The sequence below is a fragment of the Felis catus genome, chromosome B1, assembly GCF_018350175.1.
Source record: "Felis catus isolate Fca126 chromosome B1, F.catus_Fca126_mat1.0, whole genome shotgun sequence".
NCBI lineage: Eukaryota > Metazoa > Chordata > Mammalia > Carnivora > Felidae > Felis > Felis catus.
The window spans coordinates 67,498,015-67,516,350 of record NC_058371.1 but is presented as its reverse complement, the minus strand read 5'-3'; positions in this window follow the sequence as shown (position 1 = coordinate 67,516,350).

Genomic DNA, 18,336 nt, shown 5'->3' with positions numbered 1-18,336 from the left:
AGAGTAAATAATTAGATGTGAATATTGAAAGTTTTTTATTCTATTTCTATGATACATGATCTTTGTCTTTTTAAATTATTTTTAATTTTTTAAGTTTATTTATTTATTTTTTTGAGAGAAACAGTGAGCAAGGGAGGCACATAGAGAGAGAAGGAAAGAGAGAATCCCAAGCAGGCTCCCACACTGTCATTACAGAGCTTGATCTGGGGCTTGAACTCACAAACTGTAAGATCATGACCTGAGCTGAAACCAAGAGTCAGATGCTCAACTGACTGAGCCACCCAGGTGCCCTAATGATCTTTGTCTTAATGATTGTGAATAAGAGTAGCAACCCATATTGTATCTCATACTTTTGTCTATATGTTAATATTGTCTCTGTGGTTTTCTTCATTTAAAAACAAAGTAAAACATTGTATATAATAATGGCATATATTCTAAAAGCTTAATAATACTAATTGTTGTGTTGAAACTTTCAGAAAAATATCAGTAAACTAATATATATTTTTTTTCAGCATCTTAGAGATGAGATTATGTTTTGCCTACCAATAGGCAATAGACTGCTTTGGGACAGTGGATATGTTCTTTATTGCATAGAGAACATATTTTCAAACTTGTTTGCTTTGCAATTCATTGCGACATTTGAAACCTTTTTAAATCATGTTTTTAAACCATTTAATCATTGTTTTAGAATGACTGCATGTCTTTAGTTAACTGTGTTCACATGATCTGTCATAATAACATTTCACTTTCATCTATTTGTGTATTGCTACATGTATATTAGTTTGATTTTAAGCTAGATAGTTTATATCTTAGGACTGGTACCTTATAGTGTACATCTATATTTCTCAAAGTTCCGTAGAAACAAAGAATAGAATGGTAGTTGCCTGGGTATGGGAGTGCAGAAGTGGAGTTCTTCAATGGATATAAAGTTTCCATATTGCTGGATGAATGTCTCCTAGAGATCTGCTCTACAACATAGTGCTTGTAATTAACAATACTCTATTGTACACTTCAACATTTGCTGAGAGTAGATCTCCGGTTACCTGTTCTTATCACACATACATATATTCACACATACACACATACACACACACAAGACAAAAAACAAAGAATCACAGGGAAACTTTTGGTATTCATGGATATATTAATTATCTTGGTTGTAGTATTGATATCAGGGATATATGCATATGTCAAAACTCACCAAATTGCATACATTAAATATGTGCAGGGTTTTCTATATTAATTATCTCAGTAATACTGCCATTAAATATTCCGTGAGGTTCTCAAGGAATTTAATAAATAGTTGCTGATATGCTACAAATAAGCATGAAAAACTCTGAATGATTAAATGTAAATATTGGTTAACTGAAACTACTAATTCAAAAAGTAAGTAGGATAGTCATTTCTTTAAACTCCAATACCAGAAAATTTGTAACTCTGTTTTTACACACACACAAAAGGAACATTCTTCCTAATATGACAAGCTCACTTTTTAAATTCTGTAATGAGTACAACTGGATGTACTCTTAATTTTTAATTTTAAATACATAACTTTTTATTGCATCTGTTTATATGTTAAATACTAAGAACTATGGATGTTAATAATATTTAAATATCAACTTTCTAATTAAAGAAATGATCAATATTATTGGTTGTCATTGCTACTGAACCTGTGGATAATACCTTTTTTTAAATAAAACTATTTTCTAAACAACATTTATAAGGCAAACACATATGAGGAGAAATGGAGCTACCATAACTCAATAAGGAAAACAATGATGAACACCTTAATAGAAAAATAAGTAAAGGGTAAGAACAAATAACCCAAAAAAAGAGAAGAAATTAAAGCCTCTCATAAGAATGTGAAGAAAATATCCAACCTCTATTACAAAAAATTATAGCATTTACTTTAGGACTGAATTGTGGAAAAAGATTACAAGTACAATGAGTAAATTATTATTGCAGACTGGAGAAGGAGTGACTTATGTACTGATGGAACAATTATAGAAATGTTGCCTTTGGTAACTTAGGAGACTGAAAATCTACACAATGAATCTGTGGATCTAAGAAGAATTTTAGGCAGAATGTTGAAGTGGTAATTGGCTTTTCTTAGTGGTGAGTGATAAGATATTGCAAAACAAATATGAGATAAAGAATTAATTCTCACTGTCAAGAATATTTTCAATAACTGGATTGGAAAATAAAACTATTTCTCATTTCCAACATTTCTAGCTAGCAACAATTTATCAAAGTAATAATGGCCTCAGGGCAAAAAAAAAAAAAAAAACAAATCTAGGGTATGCTCTAAGACCTCAGAAATTTTAGGATTTTTTTATTTTTTATTACCAAGACCCTCTCATCAATAAATTATTTAGTGGGCAGGAATAATAATTGAATAAAGAGTTTTAGCATCTATATTTATTTATCTTGAAAGCAATCATGAAGTTTTTGGAACATAAATCAGATTTATTATTGTTATGGCAATAACTGTGCCTGTTCCTTATACTTTGTTTTCCCCCTTGGGGTGACAATATGAGAGTAGATGGACCCAACTTGTGCAGAGGAGCTCCATGCCAGAGAAGAAGTCTGAAATTATGGATTTCAGAGCTGATGTGAGAGTTACTGCAAGGCAGCTCTTTCCCTCCTGAGAAAGGGAGGAGGTCTTTATCTTATAAGGGTGTTCTCCCTGGGAGAATAAGAAAGGTCCCTAAATGTTTACAATACTTTTAAAAGCAAATAAATGGCTCTGTGAAAGATAACCTTGTAAATCTCAACAGGTCTCGAATTTGCAAGCCACCCTTACTATTCAAACATCCTTTAATCCAAGTTGTTAGGATTTTTTACACAGAATGCCCTGGCCATAAAGAAACATGAAGTGAATGGGGCTCCTGGATGGCTCAGCCAGTTAAGCATCTGACTTCTGCTCAGATCATGATCTTGTGGTTTGTTGGGTTTGAGCCAGATGTCAGGCTCTATGCTGACTGCTCAGAACCTGGACCCTGCTTCAGATTCTGTGTCTCCCTCTCTTTCTGCCCCTCCCCCACTAGTGCTCCCTCTCTCTCTCTCTCAAAAATAAATAAACATTGAAAAATTTAAGTAAGAAACATGAAGAGATTGTTTCTGAAGTTTTGATCTTTGCTTCTCATGGTATGGCTTATATCAGATTTTCCATTTATATGCCACTCCATTAGCCATTCTGATTGCTGTCACCAACAGGGGTCAGGACCAATATGTCTGGTTTGTCTTAAACGGCCCTTATCAAGGTTATTAGCAGCAAAACTCAGAGTAGTAGTGTGAGGCTACCCAGAAGTACTGCTTTCAGCCATGTCCGCCAGGGGTCTCAGATTCAGTGAGCTAAAAAATTTCCATTAACTTTTAGAATCTACCTTAGAAAGCCAGGTGGCCTGACCTGTCCCCCTGGCTGAAGACATTAACCCAAATACAGCAGGAAATACAAATCAAAACTACAATGAGATATCATCTCACACCTGTCAGAATGACTAAAAATAGCCACATGGGAAACAACAGATGTTGACAAAGATGCGGAGAAAAAGGGGAACCCTCTTACACTGTTGATGGGAATGAAAACTGGTGCAGCAACTCTGGAAAACAGTATGGAGTTTTCTCAAGAAGTTAAAAATAGAACTACCCTACAATCCATCAATTGCAGTATGAGTACTTACCAAAAGAATACAAAAATACTGATTTGAAGCGATACACGCACCTCAATGTTTATATGTTTATAGCAGCATTATCAACAATAGCCAAATTATGGTAAGAGCCCAAATGTCCATCGATTGATGAATAAGGAAGAGTGATGATGTCTATCATCCATCTATCTATTATCTATCTATCTATCTATCTATCTATATGCAATGGAATATTATTCACCCTATCAAGGAATGAAATCTGGGGCTAGATTGAATTATGCTAAGCTAACTAAGTCAGATAAAGACAGGGAAATCCCATATGATTTCACTCCTATGTGGAATTTAAGAAATAAAACTGATGAACATAGGGGAAGGGGGGAGAAAAGAGAGAGGGAGGCAGACCTAAGAGACTCTTAATGATAGAAAACAAACTGAGAGTTGCTGGAGGGGGAGGTGGGTAAGGGGATGGGTTAAATGGGTGATGGGCATTAAGGAAGACACTTGTGATGAGCACTGGGTGTTGCATGCAAGTGATGAATCAGTAAATTCTACACCTCAAACTAATATTATACTGTATGCTAACTGACCAGAATTTAAATAAAACTTGAAACTAAAAACAAAACAAATACAGCAGGATATTTTAATAATTTTCACAGACTTCACCTTGTCCTACAAGGAGCAAATCTAGTGCATTTCTACCATCCATAACAAACCAGAGTTGAAGCTGACCTGAATGCCTTCAAGGGCAGAGGTACTATCATTTATCACTTCAGCTAAAGTTACAGACAAATTTAATGTCACTCTTCCTAATGAAATAACTCCCATAAAGGTAAAACTGCACACAGAGTAGCACCTGAAATATTTTCTTAAAAACTTGAATGTCTCTGATAACTACTCCTAGTTACAAATTATAGCTAATTCTGAAGACTGGAAAATCTACAACATATATTATGTAGTTTCAGCTTAACTGAACATTTCTGAGACAGATCCCTGACTACAGGGAGTCTCTGAATTAGAGGTCCTCGAATAGCCAGTGTCTCTGGTTTTGTTTCAGCCACTGGATCATGATATAAAGTGGGATATAAAGGATCATTGCCTCTTTCTTTCTTTCTTTCTTTCTTTCTTTCTTTCTTTCTTTCTTTCTTTCTTTCTTTCTTTCTTTCTTTCTTTCTTTCTTTCTTTCTCTTTCTTTCTCTCTTCTGTTTATTTATTTATTGAGAGAAGAGACAGAGACAGAGCTCAAGCAAGGGAGGGGCAGAGAGAGAGGGAGACACAGAATCCGGAAGAAGCAGGCTCCAGGCCCCGAGCTGTCAGCACAGAACCTGACTTGAGGCTTGAACTCACAGACTGTGAGATCGTGACTTGAACCAAAGTTGGATTCTTAACTGACTGACCCACGTAGGCGCTCCAGGGCCACTTTCTCATGTAAAGAGAAGATAATTGCTGGCATGGAAGAGCTGTATTTTTTAAGCAAAGCACTTTTTTTTTTTACCTTGTCAGCCAGAGTCCACCCAAAAATAGATGTTCATGCTGGAGAGTCACCAGGTTTGTATGAGTCAATCATTTAATTCCAGCAAAAGATCAGCAGCAAGTGTTTCAAAAGAGACGGAGCCAGTAGCCATGGCCAACACTCCAAATAAGTACCTCTGGCCGAGTCCTGTTTTCCTCTGTCTGCTGTCTCCCTTTACACACCATGTTTCTTTTGATGGTAAAAAGTCAGGAAGACAGCAGTTTTGCTCTGATTACAGGGCTTCAAAGGTTAGAGGTATCTATCCGTGCTGTATCCAAACACCCACTGGTGGCAAACAGCAGGGCAGTTCAGCCCAAAAGCATATATACTCTTCTACCTGCAGATTTTCCCATGTGGCATGATCCTCTCAGATACTGTGAGTTGGGGCATTACAAGCATATGACATACTTCAATTTCTACCAAGTATTTATATACAGAAAAAACAAAACAACACAAAATCCTTTTAACCTCATTTGTCTTCTGCAATATACATTTGCTCAGTACACATTTGCCCTAGCTGTTTAGTCAGCAAAGATCAAAATCACAGCTGCCTGTTACCTCTGAGCTGGGAGTCTGGGCATACAGGGGTGGGGCTTCAGCAGAGGTTAGGGGACAAGGATGATATGGTAAGGTAGCATTTTTTTTTTTCTTTTTTGGTTCCTACTCCCATGATTCACTTCTTCCTCTGGATATTTCCCACAGTCCAGGATGTGCTCAGGGCTCAAGAGATCGCTCTTTTTTCCCTCCCACAATTCTACCATGGTTTTGCCCTACATTTTTCAGTATTTTGGGCCATCCTTAAGTTTAACACCATTTACCCCATAAGACTAAGTACATAGGTATATGTATCTATAAAAACAGTTTCTTGAAATCTCTGGTTCAAATCTCTAGCTTCCTTGATATTTTCTGGCATATTCAGAAAGTGTATATTGAGACAAGTTGACCTCAGCCCCCTCCTGAATCCATAAGGCAGCTGAAGTCAAGGAAGAAGGGGAATGAGAAATTAATGGGACCAGAAAAGAGCTCTTTATGCTAATAGGCATGACATATTTTCATGGTTTGAGAAGCACTAAGGCTGCTCTATCCAAGGCCTTCCTCAGCTTTGAGCACTAATTAAAATTTTCTTCCTCTCATTTGGAGGAGAAAGCAATATGTAGACCTAAGATGGTTGGCCCATTCAAGGGACAACTTTGGGGATTCCTGGATCCTTTTCATTCTTAGTGGAAAGAAAAATACAATCTTATAGTATTATCCCTCCAAAAATTCTCTGTTGGCTTTGGGAACTATCAGATTCTTTTCCCTCCCTTCAAGTGGAGAAAACAAAAAACAAAAGCACCATCTGGGTTGCTTATTTCAACTTTACAAGCCAGTACGTGGCTAACCACAATATCCCCGATTCCTCATTAACAGGAAACAATTTGTTCATCATATCCACTACCAATTTTCATCTCCACAGGCCTGTGAAACCCCTTTCTCTTCCAGAAAATATGCTTCCCATTCTTATCAAGTATTAACATTGCTGTTTAATATCTATACTTATTTTATTCTGAAATTGAACACATAAAGATCAAACTTATTGGTAATTTAAAAAGCATAAATTAAGATGTATTGTAAAATATCTTATTTTAATGTCTTTATAGCCAATGTTAAAAAAGAATGATCATAGAGGATTTTTTTGAGGGGGTTGAGTAGACTAACTCTATTTTCTGATATTCCTATAATTACAAGCTTCCATACTTAAAAACAAACAAACAAACAAACAAACAAAGAAAAACTAATGAAATCCCAACAAGGAAAGGAAAGGAAAAATTGGTTGGTTACAAGCTCCTACTTTCAGCTATACTGTTTCACTATCACTATATATATATTTTAAATGTTTACTCAGAGAGAGAGAGACAGAGACATAGAGAGAGAGAGAGAAATAGAGAATCACAAGCAGGTTTCATGCTGTCGGCACAGAGCATGACATGGGGCTTGAACTCATGAACCGTGAGATCATGACCTGAGTAGACATCAAGAGTCAGATGTTTGAGTGAGCCACCCAGGGTGCCTCTGTTTCACTATATTTATTATTATTTTACATAGTCCTAAAGCTAGCTGCATACAATGTGTCCTACGATCCCACTATGAGAAAGTAAGTACCAGCTTGGTTAGGATGCTGTGATGCAGCCTCTTCCAACTCTCCTTCATGTCGTAGACTCTCATAATGAAAGATTCTTATCAGCCCAATTTCTTTTTCTTCTTGTCTCCCAATACATGTGATGATGCTAACCATCACACTCCAAGGATATGGCTTACTTCACTCAACAAATACTTGGTGAACATTGACAATTTGCCATCCACTTCACAAATTCCTAAAATACAACAGAGAAGAAGGTAGCTTTCTATAGCATTAGGATGGTAAACTGAATAATGGCCCTCCAAAGATGCTCATGTCCTACTGTTCAGAACCTGTGAATAAGTCACTTTATATGGTAAAAGATCTGATTCAGTTAAGGATCTTGAGATAGAGAGATTCCCTTGAATTATCTGGGTGGACAAAATATAATCTCAAGAGTACATATAGGAAAGAGGCACGAGGATCAGAATCAGAGAAAGATGTTAAGGTGGAACAACAAGGAGAGAGATGTGCTTTGAAGGTGGAGGACAAGACCATAAACCAAGCAATGCAGGCAGCTGCTGGAAGCTGGAAAAAGCAAAGAAACAAATTCTCCCTTAAGCCTCCAGAAGGCATACAACACTGGCTACACCTTGATTTTAGACTTCTGACCTCTAGAACAGTAAGAGAATACATCTGTGTTGTTTTAAGACACTATTATTTTGGTAATTTGTTACATCAATAATAGGAAACTAATGCACTTAGGAAGGACTTGCCAATTGGTTAAGAAACAAACTGTACTCTTTTTGATCTACTTGAAACCATGACCATATTTAATTTTATTTTAGGTTGTCATTAAATTTCTCAGAAACAATCTTTTATTTGAGAGAATTTGGGTATAAATTCTACTATCTGCTCCAAGCAACCATTCCAAAACAGAAATCAAAAAGCAGAACATATTCTGCACAAATATAAAAAATTGGTGTAGAGTCTATAGCATTAGTTCTACCAACATAGAAATTGTACATTAGTAACATAATTTATAATTTTACCGTGCCAATATGCTACACAATACATTATAAGTCATGATTGGGTGTTTTATTTATGTATTTTATTCTGGGCAGGTGATAAAACACTGAAATTCCACTACTGCAAAACACATAGGAGTAATTTCTCTCAAATCCTCTCCGTGTTCTGAAGGGAGTCTGGAAAAGAAACCACATACTAAGTATTATAGCCACATACAAGTATTTTTCTTGCTTTTCTAAGCAATTATTAAATAAAATATTAAATATTTTGTTCTAAATATAGTATCTCTGATTGCAATGGTTTCAGTGACCAATTACATTGGGTATTTTTCCCAGTTCCTTGCAAATGAGGATTTAGAACGATACACAAATCAGGCTCCATTGGTTAGTTGATTCAAACATGGGATAAAGCACATAGGCAGTGTCTGGGCCTGGAGAACAATCAGGTCTAAGTGAGACCCATCAGTACATCAGTTTCTGTTTGGATCCGTTTGGTTTTGGCTACAGTTTGGGTATTTTTATTAGGCCATAACTTTCCTTATCATTGGCTCTTTATCAGAGTCTTTTAAACCTCTCATGCAAACAGAACCCTGGCAAATCTACTCCATTTGTCCATGGAATACGTGTTGCCATGTCTAATCATTAGGGACTAGAGCTATAGTCTCCAGAGATACACCCTAGAAGAAGTCTGCAGATGTGTTTGTTCAGCTAATGTAACATAAAAAAAAATGAAAGTTAATAATTTAGGATGGACACACACTCTCGATTTGCTACATTTTGTACCATTCCTTGTGTGTGACACCTGCCGTTTTTATGTAAGCTGCTTTCATCACCGAGATGTGTGATTTTGCAACCCTTGGGATATTTTTCTGCCAATTAAGTATAGCTCTTCTTCCAATTACATTATGTGGTCAAAGCACCGCAAGAGCAAGAAAAGTGTCAATTACATTTTTTGTATCCTTTTCTTTACCACATCTCCTTCCCAAGTTGCTTTAAATAATATTCATTTAAAAGTTATTAAATGATAGATGTCCTTATTGATTTCTCCTTGTCTCTAAGATATCCTAACTACAGAAATGCAAATGAAAATTGGTGTGAAGAGAAAGATGCTGTTAAATTCCTTCTAGAAAGTTAGAGCATGGATTCACAGTGTTTTTGTGTCTTGAATTTTTCTTGAAATAACATCTGATTTTCCATTTCTGAGCACGTATCTTGTATTTAAAGGTTTTATAGGTGTTTTCACATTATTAAACATGATAATTAATTTTATTATGCTGCAAAAAATTGTTTTCTGATGTAAATTCTATTTAACACATTAGAAAGGTCATTTTATTTTTGTTTTTCCTGTTTTAGAAGGTTAACAAAATGTTTAGTAAAATTATAAGAGCTCAAAGTTATAATAGTATAAAAATTATTAAAATACCACAGAGTATATGATTTTTTAAACACTACCTCAGTCATACACACACAGACAAATAACTAAAATAGCATAATTACTGCATGCTGCTCGTATTGAGAAGTCTTCTAGACATATATACAAATTAAATGGTAATGTCTGTATCCAGTTATCATATTTCTGGACTTGACTAGTGTACTCAGTTTTCAAACATTATATTATTATTTTTGTTGTTTAAGATTTTAGCATCTTATATTTCTTTATCTTTTTTTACCACCTTGGTTGGAAGATGTGCCTTAAGTATAAAGATAGTAACAATGGGACACATATTATAACATCAACTAGTTTGTGTGTTAAATAGAAAATATTCATTGTAAAGTTATGAAGAGTCTTTTTTTTACAATTTTATATCCTCTTAGATTATTATACTATTTCTAAAAGCCATTAATAATTTCATAATGTAAAGTAATAGCCATTTGCTCCTGCACTTACATTCCTGTCTTGGTGCCCCCATTGGCTTTTAGACATTCTTCTTCCATAGCTTTGCACATTTTATTTTGACTGCGTATGTTTCTTCTTCATCTTTGTCATGAGCTAGAGATCAAAGACTATTCATTACTCATCTTTGGATCACCAGCTCCCAACAAAACAATATTGAAGGAACAAATACATGAACATAGGAGTTAAGTGGGGCTTTATTGTTTAACTGAGTTGGACTCTCTTTGAGTTACAGCAACTCTGTGAGATCTAGGCTGTGTAAAATGAACTCTCCCATCATGAAAAATGTAAAAATATGACCTGTGACATATTTCCATGAATTCTATTAGAGGAGCTACTTATTCTCAATTACTGATATTTTCTTCCATGTAGAAGAATGTCTATTCTCTGCTCCACACTTCTCACTCAGTCTTCCCTCCGGGGAAGTAACATGATTGTTGTGTTATTTTGAGTTTGGTACAGAGAACCAGGTATCTTCAGTTACTTAATTCTGTGAAGCTTCCTGCCTGCAGAGAGCAGGTCCTCTGATTTGCTCCCAACCAAAAGAGGCTTAGAAGTCAAGGCTCTGCCTAATTGGGAGATGCCTGGAGGTTCCCAGCACGTCCATGTCTGGGTGGGTTGTCTGTCTAATTCTACAGTTCACTATTAGAAGTCCATAATTGCCTCATACCCAGGCAGTATTAAATGTGCTGTTTTGATCTCACTTTTGCTATGTTCTTCTGTGTTTTAGGTTTTATAGAGGCAGGTCCGCAGCAGGGAGAGCCTGCAGCTTGTGGAAGATAAGTTCAGATCAGAGGTGAAGTGTTAGTTACTTGTGTATCGATCAAGGAACTTTGAGACTTAAAAGAAGAACTACATGGATCAAAATGATTTGGCATGACTGAGGCTCTGGTGCTGCCAAGGAATGGACTAAGTGTTGGTGGCACTGAACTAAGCAAGGCAATGGGGGTTAGTTGCTATAGTTAGAGGAGTAGCAGTTGTTTTGCTTAGAAAGTTTAGTGTCCTATCTTGTGCCATGTGATGATCCCAGTCACATGGTTGGATTTTAACTGCTGCAGTCTTAAATTTTGGACTCTAAGCAAGTGGACCACATGGGATTTTGGCAGCTCCTTACCTTTTATGCTCTTTTTATATGGGTTATTGTTCATTTTTATAAAGAGAAGTCCACATTAGGATAAAGTTAAATGGAAAGAAGGTCAAAACACAGACTTGGGGCCTTATGATGCAGGCTATTATTTTAGATTCACCTTAAAGTGAACAAGCATACTCTGGACCACAAAGTGAGTTTGATGTAGAAATATTTTGATGCACACTGCCAAAAATAAATCTACTGCTTTTCTCTAGTATTAGCTATATCTGCAGGATGGGATATCAAATATCTTAGCATCCAACTTCTGCCTGAGCCACAGAGCACTCACTGGATAGCTTCTAGATTGAAATTGTTTAGATGTCCTCCACATATTGTGCACTGCATTTAGGACAAGAGTAAGCACTGTGTAAGGTGATGTAGGATTTCTGTGGCTTGTTCATAGGCTCAAGTTTCACCTTTTACGATATGGCTTAGTTAAGTAATTAACTGGAATTTGAATTGACTATACAATGTCTGACCATGGCTTTGGAGTTTAAAGACCCAAATTAAACTGTTTTGAGAAGTATATAGTGGGGATGTTGGTTTTCCTTATGACTCTGGGAATAACCTTCAAAACCATCAATAGAAGCATTCAAAAACATTCAAGAAACCCCTGAGATAATTCTTAAGATAAAACAAATAATAAGATTCCACAAGACTTGAGTGCCAGACACACCAGGCTCAAGTGGAAAATGCAAGGAAAGAATTTTCAATGTACAGAAAAGCAAGTGAAATATACTTCAGTTAAGGGTCAGTGATTGGAACTGTCTCCATATTAAATTACCAAATTGTAAAATAAGGCGGAAATGGCTCTAATGTGCTCTCTGAGTATAGCCTTCATCTCCACACACACACACACATACACGCTCAAATATTATAACTATGGATTCTGGTTAAGCAACATTGACTGACAGCATACTAACAAAGCTAAAATCATTGAGCATTGGATCTTGGCAACACAATGCGGGATAACAAATCTTGGTAACACAACTGCACTAGGCTCTGGAGATTGGTTTGTTTTCTAAATTCAGTGCATATAATGTCAGTTTCATAATAGTCTTGTGTACCCTTATCAGTATGTGTTCTTAAATAGTGAGTATATGAGAGACTTACCATTGACCCAATACTATTCTTGAAGCTCTAAATGAAACCCATTCATATCAGTTAGAAATAGTTTAGGTAGTAGCTGTACAAAAAGAAGAAAAAAAATATCTACCTAAGTATTGATAATCTTTCTAGAAGTCAAATTATTTATTAATAAATCAGGTAGCTTACATTTTGGACTTTTAAAAATTTTTTTCAACTCAATATAGAAAAAGAATTTGTCTTTGGACTTAAATTCATTTAGGCTTTAACTCTCAAGAGAATTTAATTTGTGGCTTTAATTTCTCCATGAGAATTCGATAGTAGGAGCTAGTTAGTTCAAATGTGGGGTAACATTTTTTGGTGCATTGTATGAGAGTATTTTGTGAAGTCATTTGATCTCATTGAAAGGTTTCTGTTAGGCAATATTTTACAATATGTCTAGAAAAAACTAAAATGGGAAGGAAAGAAAGGAATAAAATTTCAGGTTTAGATAAAGGATGGCCTTGTGGCTAACTTAAATAATACACTATTATAACTGATTTCTAGCCTTTATGTTTTCCAAGGGCATTTTTAAGAGAACAATCTTTGTTTTGGTGTCATTCCTTCTCACCCTATAGAATCATCCCCTTTGATCATAGCATTAACAGTTGGGCACAGTGGATTAACACAAAAAGCTGGGGCTTTTTGAGGGAAGAAAACAGTTTTCACTTCTCATGATTACTTCCAAATAAAGAGGGATCTGTTAAATACTCTTGGACTCTCTCTGGTCTTTTAGGTACTGACTTACCTCATTGGGAAGACAGTACAAGTTTCACAGTAAATATGGCTCTGATCCTCCCTTATAGGATATTTGTCCACAGAGACCATGTGCTCTGGGTTGCTCTTAAACTTGCATTCAACTTAGGAGATAAAGTGCCCTACTATTTTGGAGAAAGTCTTTCAGTTGGCTGGAGCTGCTTGTGACTGATTGGGTGGGAAAGACTGTAACTCTTGTTTTGCATTAGTAAGCCCATTTTTGGTGTTTACCTAAGCTATTTTCCAAAACAGCACTATCAAGAAAAAAAATTCAGGAGCATTTTACTCCCCATCTGCCTGACTCTTAAAAACCTAACCAACTGTTTCTTTTAGATACTTGTCTAAGATAATGGTCAAATAATTTCAGAGTTTTTAGACTACTATCAGAGACATGTGCTTTCCCAAGAAAAAGGCACATGTTGACATTTTAACAGAATGACTGCGATTCTGGCTTAGCAATAGATTGATGATAAACTAGCGGAGTCTCGTTGCAGAAAGCACAGATACCATCACTGACCTGCTGAGGTTTCAATGACATCAGTCAAGAAATTAAATGTTAACCTGCTGATTGAGATGTTTTCCTAAACAGTCTTAGAGTGCCTTACCTTAGGATTCATCTCATCACATAACTATGAACTGATTTTCCCCACCTCATGACCTTTTGAGTTAGTTTTTTTTTTTCCCAAACAGCTTTCCTCCTTAGATTTTAGCTACAATATTGCTGTTCAGTTAGTTGCATCGCTTAATAAAATGAAGAACTTGAGGGAATAGAAGTAATAAAAAATACTGGGGGCACCTAGGTGGCTCAGTCCATTGGGCATCTGGCTTCAGCTGAGGTCACAGTCTCACCGTTCATGGGTTCGGGCCCCATGTCGGGCGGCTCTATGCTGGCAGCTTGGGGCCTGGAACCTGCTTCAGATTCTGTCTCCCTCTCTCTGCTCCTCCCCTGCTCGCGCTATGTCTCTCTCTCAAAGATAAAGATTTAACAAAATTTAAAAAAATACTGAAAGAGTATTAGGTTAGAACTCATTATGAAGATTGAAAAGCTATGACAAAATATTTCAGTATATTTTTATCATTTCCCAAGTAAATGGTTCACAATTTGATCCAAGGTTATGTAACTCCTTAAATACAAAAACTGATAGCTATTATCCTGTTTATTTTTCTTACTGAAAAGTCAATACATTTCATATTTATTTTTTAAGGGTGAAAGGCAGTTTGAAAAAATTTTTAATGTTTACTTATTTTTGAGAAAGACAGAGAGAGAGAAAGAGAGAACATGAGTGGGTGAGGGGCAGAGAGAGGGAGACAGAGAATCTGACGCAGGCTTCAGGCTCTGAGCTGTCAGCACAGAGCCCGACACAGGGCTTGGGCCAATGAACTGTGAGATCATGACCTGAGCAAAGTTGGGCGCTTAACCAACTGAGCCACTCAGGTGCCCCAAGGTGAAATGCAGTTTCAATGTGCTTTGAAGTCATACACCAAATCCAACATACTCCTTTCTACGTAATACACCAAGTTTTCAGTGTTTAATTTGATGAACCTTTCATGAATGTTTGAGTTTGACTTTAATAATTGAGCTCTAGACTTAAAAAGGGAAAAAATCCTAAATGGATATGGATTGATGTTCTCTTTGGATGCACTTTTCTCAGAGCAAAATCTGATCGATTTTACTTAAGTCTGTAATTATAAGGATCATAGATATGTGGATTGTTAAAAATGGAAGGTGGCAAGAGAAGCTTCAGTTTTACATGCTTCCTATGTAGTTGAGTTTTATGTCATGAGGAATTTGAGTAAAAAATGGTAACAAATACAATATTTTTATTCCATTTTCCCCCTGAAAATATGAGAAATCATTTTAAAACCTGCATGATTATCTTCTTCATATGTGATGATCATGCAGGTTTGATATTGAGGAGGGTAAGTATTCATAGGTTTCATATAAACCGAATAATCTGTAAAAAATGACTGCCTGCCATTTAAACATTCATATCAAAACAAAGATTCCAAAAAAGTAACAACAGCAGCAAAATGGATTCAATAGAGAACCTTAAAAAAGCAACACAATTTTTGACATTGCTCAATAAAAGAAAATTTAGAATCACTCTATTAAATGCCAAATTGGCAACATTTCTTGTACTGATTCACTCATCAGAGTTGCTCATTAGCATGAAAAATAAGTCTTTATAACATTTTTGCTCATGTTAGAAGTATGTAATGAGTGAAAATAAGAAAGCATATAAAAGATGTCAGTGTTTCAAAGCAAAGCAATAAACAAAAATAATAATAAAAAAAAGAATACAACCATCTTGACTTACACGCTAATTAGAATGATTTCTTACCAGTTAGCAAATGAAGTTAGAGTTAAAATATGTTGACTCATTGAACAGAGTAAAAAATTTCAGAGGAAAGATTAGTTAGCTACATAACCTAGAATGCTCAAATTAAATCTGCTTGAAAATACTGCAGTAAAAGCTCAGTTTTACATTTAGCAGCATCTTTAATAAATTAATTTTGCAGAATAAAGTTACCATGGAAATCCAGGTCCAAACTTTCATTGAGTTTGTCAGGCAGTAGGTTCTTTCACTTTTAAATGCAGCAGTTTGAGCAGAAATCATTTCATCCAACTACTCATCTCATTGATAAGGAGATGAACTCTGGTTACTCAGATTTCCCACATGAACAAAAGCCAATACTAGAAAACCAGCACTAGAACCCAGGTTTTGTGAACTTGATCCACTTAGCTGAACCAGAATTAATGATCTAGAGATACCACAGGAACCTAAATAATGGTCAAGGTCTCAAATCCAGCTCCAAAACAGGAGCTGAGAAATTGCTTACATAAGACTCAGATCTTAAAGCCATAGACCAGACATTCTTCCCATTGAACCAGGAAAGCCATGTGACCTTGATCAGCCTGGAAAGTGCTCAGGTATGTAGCAGAAAAGAGAGACACAATCAAGGACTGCCAAATGTACTCAAAACCCAATTAGAATGCATTCTCTGCTCTCCCAAACAAGACCATGATGGAAAATCCTACCCAAATTAAACACTCACTAATCCAAGATTATGGATCAAATGTCACAAAATCCCACTTTTCACTGAGATTTAGTAGACTTTCTTTAATAAGTGTTTCTCAATTTGCTACATGCTCTTTTCCAGAGACTTGAAAAATCCCAGAACTTTAAATAATTGTTTTCTCTAATTTCTCCAGTTAAATGGTAGTTTGTTCGGAAGATGGCTCACCTTGTTACTGGACCCCAAGACCAGATTCTTGAGTCACAATGCCATAGAAATGAACACTGAATTTGAGAGAAAGAAAACAGGCAGAATTTATTAGAGATAGCTTGTATACAAGGGAGATAAGAAAGAGTAATGTCACTCCTGGAAGGGGTAGCTTGTAAGGCTTATAAAGGCACTTTTCCAAAGGATGAGGAGCTGGGAGTGGGGAAGCATTTTTCAGTTCCACTGTCATTATCTTAGTGGACACAAGACAATCACAGGACGGCTTTCTTCATGGTCAACATTATTTTAGGGTCCCTGGAAAATAGAAATACTTGTGCAAGCAGGCTTTAAATTGTTACTTTCAATTTTGGCCAGACAACCATACTCCCTGAAGGCTGTTATCTCTTTGTTGTTCAATTTCTCCTAAGGAAGTATTTGTCTCCAAGCATATGGAAACTTTTAACCCTTGCCTCAGACCAGTGGCTTTGTAGGAGTTAAGTCCCTCTTGCTTTCACTATACTGTCTCAACCACACTAATTTTTTAAATGACTATCTTAATGCTTTTTATATGTTAGAGTTAACACTTGTAAATTTTTCTCTCAAGTTTTCTTTCATTGTTCAACTTTTCTTTCGTTTGCTTTTAGTTTTATTTCTTCTGGTGATTGTCACCTTAACCCTAAGCATCATGATCACATCCTTGTGAAATAAGGATTTATTACTGAGATAATTTGTACATTCACTTCTCTCTACATAGTGTTCTGTGGAAATCAGATTTAAGAACAATATGGAGTTGTTCCAAACCCAGCCATGCAGATTATCAGAAAATTTTTTTTTTTAAATTTTGTTTTTCAACGTTTATTTATTTTTGGGGCAGAGACAGAGCATGAACGGGGGAGGGGCAGAGAGAGAGGGAGACACAGAATCGGAAACAGGCTCCAGGCTCTGAGCCATCAGCCCAGAGCCCGACGCGGGGCTCGAACTCCCGGACCGCGAGATTGACCTGGCTGAAGTCGGACGCTTAACCGACTGCGCCACCCAGGCGCCCCCCAGAAAATTTTATCTGATCTATTGTTTTGTTTTGTTTTCTGGTCAATCCATCTCCTCTGGTCATTGCTGCTGTATTTTTTTTTCTATGTTTTATCAATTGCGCATTTATATTTTTACTTTCTTTGAATAAAAAAGACACTGAAATCTGGCTATCAGTCACCATCTGTCTTCATAAATCTTCTATTTTGTTTCTGCTGTGCCTCAGCCTCTTGATGTTCTTCTGGCTTCACGGCCATGTTGCTTCCTGTCTCTTTCACTTTTCCTCCTTTACTTGAATTTTAAGTTTGGTAATTACTCAGTGCTCTTGCCTTTCTGCACCTTCTCTCTAGTTTATCTTTCACTTCAGTGGTCTTCACCTCTAAATTCATCATTCTCCAAGTTTGATATCTTAAGGCAAGGCTACTAAACTAATACACGTAACTGACTACATGAAACTTATTTTTGCTAAAATGGAACTTATGCCATCCCACATATATACTGACCCCCAATTTGGCACACCTCTATACATTTTTACAGTCACTATCATGTCACAGAATAATAACAAAACATACAACCTCACAACTCTTTTTGAAATTTTCCTCCTGAATATTTTATCAGCCAATACTATGCAAATAAAATGATTTTAGTTATTACTTTTATCATTTTAAGGGAGAAGACCGCAAAAATGGCCAAGTTACTCTCACCCCTGCTTCCAATTTTATCAACCAACTTTAAAGAAAATTGCCAGTTTCCCGTTATTTTCTGAATTCATTTGTTCTAGTAATATTTTTGAGAAATTTATAATACATCTTTGACTCTGTCATTCCATAAGGGCACATTTTCAAGGTTGGCTGCCTTTTTTTCCACCTGAAATATATTTGTCCATAGCTTTAGC